Genomic DNA, 9,271 nt, shown 5'->3' with positions numbered 1-9,271 from the left:
TGCAAAACATAAACTGCTTTCTGTGTCAAACCAAACAAACTTCAACCGTTTCGGATCAATCGTATTCAACGACAAACTTTATCAACGAAACAAACCAAACGTGAAACACAAACAAACAAAAACGATGGTGTTGCTCAACACAAGCATAAACTGTAGTTGCTATTAAACATGAGCATAAACCAATACAACAGTATCAGCGTTGCGAAACAAGTTGCAAACAAACTGATATACACTGTGCGTTGCACTACACTGTTGTTGAAACAAACTCTCGTACGTGACAAACTCTTCGGCTGTGACGAAACAAGTTCTAATTAGCTATTATTTAGACGATCCCCACCAATGTGTATCCAAATGAGTGTCTAGTATAGGAACGAAATGCGTTCATATTTTATTTATGCACTTGTTCTCGCACCGGTTGTTTCTATCAAGGTTGTTGAAGTGCAATCATGCTTCGCACCGGTGGTGAATATCCGGTTGCTATTGAGGCAAACACGGAAATAAATAAAATCAGGAAAAAATATTATTTATTTTCAGATATTTCAGAACGCGCTCCAACTTTTGTAATATAAATATGTGCGTAATACATTTTGTGATTATCAGATTAGCTAGACACACATCTGCTAGGTGGCGCTAGCTTATATGCAATAATTTAGTGAGGTGTATATCTCGAGATCTATAAGACTTAGAAAGATTTTGTCTTCTACAACGTTGTTCGTGTAACCATAACATTTATGATGGAGACTAGTTTAGTTTGGAATTCATACGCATAGCGGCGCTAGTATATGAGAAATAACATGTTAGGTTAAATATTTCTAAATCCGTTAGAGTTAGAAAGTGGCCATCTTCTACAAAGTTATCCGAATTATCTGTTAGGTTGGTTATTATGTAAGATTTAAAAGGGGAGTCAAAACCAGAAGTTTAGTTTGAAACCGCAATACCCCTTGGCGCTCGAGTTGAGTCGAATCGAGTCAAGTACGAGACACTGGGTCGTATGAATAAAAAGTAGTAAGTTCAACTTTACTACATTTTCAGTAGTAAACGTCATTTGTGGAACATGTTCGTATGAATAAAAGAGACTTTACTACACTACACATTTCGAACATACTACAAACAACTGATTCGGTATGAATAAAACAAGAGTTTACTACTGATTTCTTGTAGTCTGCTCAAGACGTTGCTACTCATGTTTCAAATGCAGATTATTCATCAGAATCGAAGCGAATCGGCTTTGTTCTTGAAAATAGAAGTCCAATTTAGGGAAACCAAACAAAACAGACATGTCTTTTGTTGATTAACCGCAAAAAAAATGATGAAATCATCATCGTCATCATGGAGTCTATTTTGTTTTGACGTTTCTCCGTGTAGTAAATGGTAGTAAACTGTAGTAAAGGCTAAGTTCGAATGTAGCATATGCCATAAGTTCGAAAATGTTTTTATTCATATCAAACATGTAGTTTTCTCTGTGGACTTTATTTTTGAGTAGATACTACAAGGGTTGAGTTTTGCTACTTTTTATTCATACGACCCACTGAAGATGGTCTTACTGTAGTATCTGTCAAAGGTACAACCAAGTGGTGGAATTAAATGGAATTGTACGAACTCGTCTTATGGCAAGTTACTTTGTAGAATACGGCAATATTCTGAAAATTCCAGATTTTGAGATATTTAACCTATCAGTTTATTTTTTATACACTAGCGCCGCTAAGCGATTGTGTTTAAAACTAAACTTGCTAGCATCATGACGGTTTTCACCATCCGAACAACTTTGTGGAATACGGCAATATTCAAAAAGATTCAGTTTTCGAAATATCTAACCTAGCAGGTTATTTCTTATACATCAAGCGGTTATATCTTAATCTAAACCTGCGTTGGTCATAATGGTTTTGACCACCCGAACAACTTTGTAGAAGGCGGCAATATTCTAAAAATTACATATTTTGAGATACCTGACCTATCAGGTTATTTCCAATACACTAGCGCCGCCAAGCGGTTGTATTATTAACTAAACTTGCTTTCGTCATGATGGTTTTAATCATCCGAACAATTTTGTAGAAGACGGCAATATTCTTAAGATTTCAACTATCGAAATATCTAACCTTTTAGGTTATTTCCAATTCACTAGCGCCGCCTAGCGGTTGTATTTCAAATTAAACTTGTTTTCGTCATGATGGTTTTGACCACCCGAACAACTTTGTAGAAGACGCCAATATTCTAAAAATTCCAGATTTCGAGATATCTAACCTATCAGGTTATTTCATATGCGCTAGCGCCGCCAATCAGTTGAAATCCAAACTAAACTGACCTCCATCACAATGGTTTTGATGATTAATACCCGAACAATTTTTCAGCAGACGGCAGATTTTTTATTTATGGGTTACTTTATATTTCCGTGTGATGGTTTGGCAACGGTTGGAGCGGGTCGCCAAATTTGCCAACTCGCTGTTCACCGAAGGTTGCGTTTACATTTCCCAAACCCGTTTACCAACGACCGGTGCGCGTTCGCGTCATGATAGAGGTTGCTAGTTTGGCTTTATTTACGCACTGGTGGGCATCGTCTTATGTACACAAAGCCGGATCACTGTACGGAAACAAAATGAAACACAATTTCTTTGCTTGCTAGGCACAAGAAAATGGCTCATAAACTGATTTCAACACTTTAACGCATGCAAAGTAAAACACGATTTTCTCTGTTTATTTCCACTTTTCAATATTACTTTGCAGCAAACCTGTGTGAAACAGCAAAACAAACCAACTCCTGCAGTGTAGGTACTGCTACCGCGCAGCGCAAACTGTTGCTCCTCCGTAGGCAATAAACCAATCAATCGCCGAACGGATGAATGGCTCGCTCGCAGGTTCGTCCAAACAGCAGTGAAAAACACCAAAATTTCACTGGAAAACCGGACTACTTGCACTAATAAGCACTTCCCGGGACGCGAAAACAAAATCTCCACCTCGTCGCCACTGTAATATACTCGTGGGAGATTGGGTTCTTTAAACTAATTACTATCGAGACCGTGATACTGTAAGTGATACAGATAAACGCGAGTCTGCTCGGGTGTGCAGTCAGTGATAAAACTGATCTTTTATTTGATCGATTGCTACTGCTGTACCAGACAGCCAGTAGTGTAGCTAGGGGCGGATACTACAGATCTGAGATGTCTTCTCAGGTGTCTGGTTGCAGATAAGAGTTAAAGTAGACCAGACGAACATTGTTTCGCCTGAAATTAATTAGTTATCGAGTTATGCAGAAATTTATGCTTTATTTGTATGGGAGCTCCTCTTTCCAGAAGGGGAAGGAGTTTCGAACCACCACTGAAACATATTTTCCCTTCCAAAACCTCCACATGCCAGTTCGGTTCCTGTAGCGACCACTCGAATGTTGAAAGTATAAATATGAGAGAAAGAGCATAGTGAGAAGTACAGAGAAGAGAGTGGAGAATAGTAGAGTCATTGTAAAAAGGGAACTTCGATCTTAACACTAGATGGAGAAAATGATAATACATTCAGTTTTGTTTAGACCCTCATACTCTCTAGTTCAGTTTATTTTACCCTGGAAGAAAACCCCTGCCGCTTACTTTTGAGTTCCTTTCAGTGGCGACGAGGATTAAAACTCTAAAATTGTGATACCTACTAGTGAATCTTTTCAATATTCTACCGTGAGTTTATTAAAATCAAGTGAAATTTTGGCGTAAGTGGAATTTTCTTTAGCGGCTAATGGTATGAACGCCTTTGTGTTGCTTTACTGAATTGTTCCATTTTTGGCTGTTAAGTGAATAACTATTGTTCTGAGGCTTTTTTTTGCTCATTATTTTCTCCAGAACAATAGAGATATTAGCCATTTTGATAACCGTTTGTAAAGAATTACACAAAAAAAAAAAAAAAAAAAGATAAAGAGATTAGAGATTTCGGTTTTATGTTTTTTTTTTGAGTGCCAGTGGCTTGGGTTCTCATTTACACAATTGCAGCTAACAATAATTATAATTTCCCATTCATCTTATCCTACAGCTTTTGTTGCAACACTCATTTCACCCCTATACACTTTGGGAGCACGGAAGGAACGCGGTGAAACGGAACAGTGACATTGACACACCGATACATCTATCGAAAGCTTCCATTTTGCCCAGGCAGCAACCGTTGTGTGTGTGCCACAGCCAAAAATCTGAGATCAGAGCATTCACCGATACCAGTTTAAAAATGCATCGAAGTGCATAGTGCGATCGAAGAGCCATCATTTTTTGTTTTGGTGGTAGTTACGATTGTAAAGTGAAGACTAGTGCAACTCCGGTGCATCGGATACGACAAAAAAAGCTGTAATTACGTTTTTGGTTTGTTGCTGGTGCTATAATTTCGGTGTTGCTGCTGCTGTTAAGCTAGACGCTTTTGTTCCGGTGTTGCTGCTGCTGTTGAGTTCGGTGCTTCCTTTCGGGTGCTGCTGTTGTTGCTATTTGGTGCATTTGTTGCTGTTGTTGCTGCGGAGAGAAATAGGATCGATCTAGAATTGAAGAGACTGGAAGGATAAGTCGAGTTTGTACTCCACCAGACTGCCTCGGTTAAGTAGTTCTCAAGCAGGTACGTGACATTTTTTTTCTACCGATTGAAGTGCTGAAAGAGAATTGTGTAATTTCATTTATTCAGTGAGCATACTGAGAGGATTGCTTTGTTTATTTTTTCTAAGCATGTCTTTGGCTACTGTACCAGACCCATATTTACCAGGATCCATTCCGTTCTCACAATATCTCGAACAACTTGAATACATGTTTGAACACAACCAGTACCCAGCAGAACGTTACAAAACATCCTTTTTGGCAGTATGTGGTACCGAAGTATTTACTGAATTGAAAAAACTATTTGCCGGACAAGAATTGAAGGATTTAACTTACAAACAAATGACCGAAAAGCTAAAGCATAGATATGACAAGGTAGACTCGGAAGTAATACACAGTTACAAATTTTGGACAAGACGTCAAGGAAAATACGAAAAATTAGAAGATTTTGTAATAGCAATCAAAGTGTTAGCGGAAAAGTGTGCATTTGGAAATTTCAAGGATAGAGCGATAAGGGACATGTAAGTAACATGTTAGGGGTTTACGACTCAAATCTACAGAAAAGGTTGTTTGACGAAGAGGATTTATCAGCCTCTAGAGCAGAGAAAATTATTCTCAATCAAGAAATTTCAACTAGTAGAACTCAGTTATTGAATGACGATGACAGAAGAGTCAGTATAGTAAATCGATTAGGTCCCAAACCCGATATTTCAAGAGGGAGATACAGAAGCAGAAGTAGGAGTTATGAGAGAAATAGATCGTTTTCAAGAAACAGTGGTAGTAGCAGGTACCGGAATAGAGGCGAATCTGATAAACCTTCATATTTTTGCTCTTTCTGTAAAAAAAAGGCACACAAGAAAATACTGCTATCGGTTGAGCATGAAAAGTCCAGAAAGAGGAAGATATAGCGTGAAGTTTGTCGATTCGCCAAAGCCTACTCCACCTGTTTCAGATACATCTGATATTTTAAGCGATAAAAAAGATCTTGATTCGGACACAGATGAAGAAGATTCAGCTTGCCTAAACGTTGTGTCATTCAAACAAATAAATGAGCCGTGTTACGTGGATGCCAATATTGAAGGACAGCGTTTGACAATGGAAGTGGACTGTGGATCGGCGGAAAGTGTTATCCCAGAAAAACTTTTCAATAGGAATTTCCGGCATCTAGATTTGGAAAAATGCAATAAACGACTTTTATACTGGAAGTAGATGGTAACAAGTTGACGGTTTTAGGAAAAGTCCAAGTCCTTGCTCAACTTAACGGAATGCGGAAGCAACTTTACTTTGTGGTTTTGCGTTGCCAAAACGATTTCGTCCCACTGGTAGGCCGTTCATGGTTGGACGAGTTTTTTGTAGGATGGAGAAACACATTTGCAAACTTGATTCAGCCAGTTGGAAACATCGCGTCGCTTGAGCAAGATAATCTTATTGAAGACATAAAAAGTAAGTTCCCTAAAGTTTTCAACAAGGATTTCTCAAGTCCAATAGAAGGTTTTACTGGCGATTTAATTTTAAAGGAAGACAGGCCAATTTTTAAAAAAGCATATCAGGTGCCTTTGCGACTACGCCAGAAAGTTTTGGATTATTTGGACGAACTTGAAAGAGACGGAGTAATCACACCGGTAGAAGCCAGTGAATGGGCTTCCCCGGTAGTTGTAATTATAAAGAAGGACAACAACATTAGGTTAGTTATAGACTGTAAAGTCTCTATAAACAAAGTGATAGTGCCAAACACATATCCTTTGCCATTGGCCCAGGACTTATTTGCTACCCTCTCCGGCTCTAAGGTGTATTGCGCTTTGGATTTGGAGGGCGCTTACACCCAATTGGTTTTATCAGAAAGGTCAAGAAAGTTTTTAGTTATCAACACAATAAAAGGTTTGTATTCTTATAACAGGTTGCCCCAAGGAGCATCATCTAGTGCGGCAATATTTCAAAAAGTCATGGACCAAATTTTGGCAGGTTTGGAAAACGTTTCGTGTTATTTGGATGACGTGCTTATAGCAGGGAAAGATTTTGAGGACTGTAGAAATAAACTTTTGTTGGTTTTGGAAAGGCTAGCCAAGGCCAATATAAAAGTAAATTTTAAAAAGTGTAAATTTTTTGTCGATGAGTTACCTTATTTAGGGCATGTTCTTACAGACAAAGGCTTGCTTCCTTGTCCGAACAAGGTGGAAACAATACGTAAAGCGAAGGCCCCGGAAAATATTACAGAATTGAAGGCATTTTTAGGACTATTAACCTTTTATGCCAAATTTATCCCAAACTTATCTTCTCGTATAAATTGTCTTTATAAACTTTTAAAAAAAGATGTTAAATTTTTTTGGAGTCAGGAATGCCATAAAGTATTCAATGATTGTAAGCAAATTCTAACTAAACCAAATCTGCTTGAATATTTTGACCCATACAAACCAGTAGTTGTAGTGACCGATGCGTGTAATTATGGCCTTGGAGGAGTTATGGCCCATGTTGTAAATGGTGATGAGAAACCCATATGTTTTGTTTCTTTCTCTCTCAATGAAGCCCAAAAAAAATACCCCATCTTACACTTAGAGGCACTTGCAATAGTTAGCACCGTAAAAAAATTCCATAAATTTTTATATGGAATGAAATTTACGATTTTTACAGACCATAAGCCTTTAATTGGGATCTTCGGGAAAGAAGGAAAACATCCAATTTCGGTCACACGGTTACAGAGGTATGTGATGGAGTTAGCTATTTACGACTTTAATATAGTGTACCGTCCATCATCCAAATTGGGTAACGCCGACTTTTGCTCGAGATTTCCCCTGCCCCAAGAAGTCCCAAAGGATTTATCAAGAGAATATGTTAAGAATCTCAATTTTTCTTATGAATTTCCCATTTATTACAAAGAGGTAGCAGAGGAGACGTCCAAGGATGAATTTTTACAAACGTTGTTGCAGTATCTGCGGAATAGCTGGCCGGAAAGACTTGATCGTTGTTTCATTGATGTTTTTTCACACTACCAGGATCTGGAGGAAGTCGAAGGATGTGTGTTATTCCAAGATCGTGTAATTATTCCTGAATCAATGAAGAAGAAAGTGTTGAAACTACTGCACATAAATCATTCAGGTATAAATAAAATCAAGCAATTAGCACGTAGAACTGTTTATTGGTTTGGTTTAAATAAGGATGTAGAACATTTTGTAAAACAGTGCAAAATTTGTAATGAAATGAACGTGGTGACGAAAAAGGCTCCTTACTCCAAATGGATAGCAACCAATAAACCATTCAGCAGAGTGCATGCTGATTTTTTTTACTTTGAAAAGAAGACATTTCTGCTAGTCGTTGACAGCTTCACAAAGTGGATAGAGGTTGAGCATATGAAAAACGGTACGGACCACACGAAAGTAATCAAAGTTTTCCTTCGCATTTTCGCAAGTTTTGGATTGCCAGATACTTTAGTCACCGATGGAGGACCGCCTTTTAATTCTGATAATTTTATAAATTTTTTTGAGAACCAAGGAATCAACGTATTAAAAAGCCCTCCATATCACCCGGAGAGTAATGGCCAAGCGGAAAGGATGGTCCGCGTAGTGAAGGACGCACTAAAAAAGTTCTTCCTAGACCCAAATATTAGACATAAGGATATAGAAGAACAGCTTGCACTTTTTCTTTTTAACTATCGTAATATTTGCTTGGACACGCATCAATTTCCCTCTGAAAGACTTTTGAGTTACAAGCCTAAAACTCTATTGGATTTGATTAATCCTAAAAATAAACCTAAAGCAAACCAAACAATTTTACACGACACGACTGACAATTGCAATGCTAACACCAAAGATTATCCTGATGATTATACCAAGTTGAAAAATGGTGATCTGATTTATTATAAGAATTTTAACAACACAGACATAAGACGTTGGCTACCTGCAAAGTTTTTAAGACAGAATTCTGATACTACTTTTCAGATTTCCCTGGGTGGCAGAATCGTTTTGGCGCATAAGCGTCAGTTGAAATTAGCGCAATCGCAGCATTATCGCCGAAATAAGCGCTATTTCGTCCGTGAGGATGCCTCTTCAACAAAAAGTGGTAAAGGCAGTACTAGCAAAAGAAGAAGAGATGATGGTTCGGATCGAGGTTCCGATGAGGAGGATGAATTTTACGGATTTCCTGCTGAATCATTTATCTATGCTGAACATTTACAAAATCTCCCAGAAGAATTGCATGAAGTTCCATCAAACATAGAAGTGAGAAAACGTTCGAAGAGAATTGCAAAGAAACGTAGAAAAGAAGGATTTGTTTATTACAATTAGAATATATTTAAATAATGAACTAGATATAAGAAGAAAACCTTTAGTGTGATTTCAAAATATAATTTTGAGTTCTGAACTTAAATTCAATTTAATACAAAAATACATATAAATTCATTCGAATATTCAACTACTTCAGGGTGAAGGATTGTAGCGACCACTCGAATGTTGAAAGTATAAATATGAGAGAAAGAGCATAGTGAGAAGTACAGAGAAGAGTGGAGAATAGTAGAGTCATTGTAAAAAGGGAACTTCGATCTTAACACTAGATGGAGAAAATGATAATACATTCAGTTTTGTTTAGACCCTCGAACTCTCTAGTTCAGTTTATTTTACCCTGGAAGAAAACCCCTGCCGCTTACTTTTGAGTTCCTTTCAGTTCCATTTTCTTGATTCATTCTCGAGCTATGAAGAAATTGGTGTTCCATTTGTATGGGAGCCCCCCCCCCCTTC

At 37.8% G+C, this 9,271-nt stretch overlaps 2 long non-coding RNA genes across 2 annotated transcripts; one reads left to right on the top strand and one right to left on the bottom strand.

Annotated features, from left to right (window-relative positions):
* Positions 1–3,644: 3,644 nt before the first annotated feature.
* On the top strand, positions 3,645–9,031 carry LOC134215130 (uncharacterized). Its single transcript, XR_009980036.1, has 3 exons — positions 3,645–3,717; positions 4,006–4,569; positions 8,477–9,031. It is a non-coding gene; the product is annotated as an uncharacterized LOC134215130 (long non-coding RNA).
* LOC134215131 (uncharacterized) lies at positions 3,889–4,635 on the bottom strand. The gene is made up of 2 exons (XR_009980037.1): positions 4,533–4,635; positions 3,889–4,469 (listed from the first exon to the last, which is right to left on the bottom strand). It is a non-coding gene; the product is annotated as an uncharacterized LOC134215131 (long non-coding RNA).
* Positions 9,032–9,271: the final 240 nt, after the last annotated feature.

This window comes from Armigeres subalbatus, chromosome 2 (genome assembly GCF_024139115.2).
Source record: "Armigeres subalbatus isolate Guangzhou_Male chromosome 2, GZ_Asu_2, whole genome shotgun sequence".
Taxonomy (NCBI): Eukaryota; Metazoa; Arthropoda; class Insecta; order Diptera; family Culicidae; genus Armigeres; species Armigeres subalbatus.
This window is presented reverse-complemented; position numbering and strand designations above follow the sequence as displayed.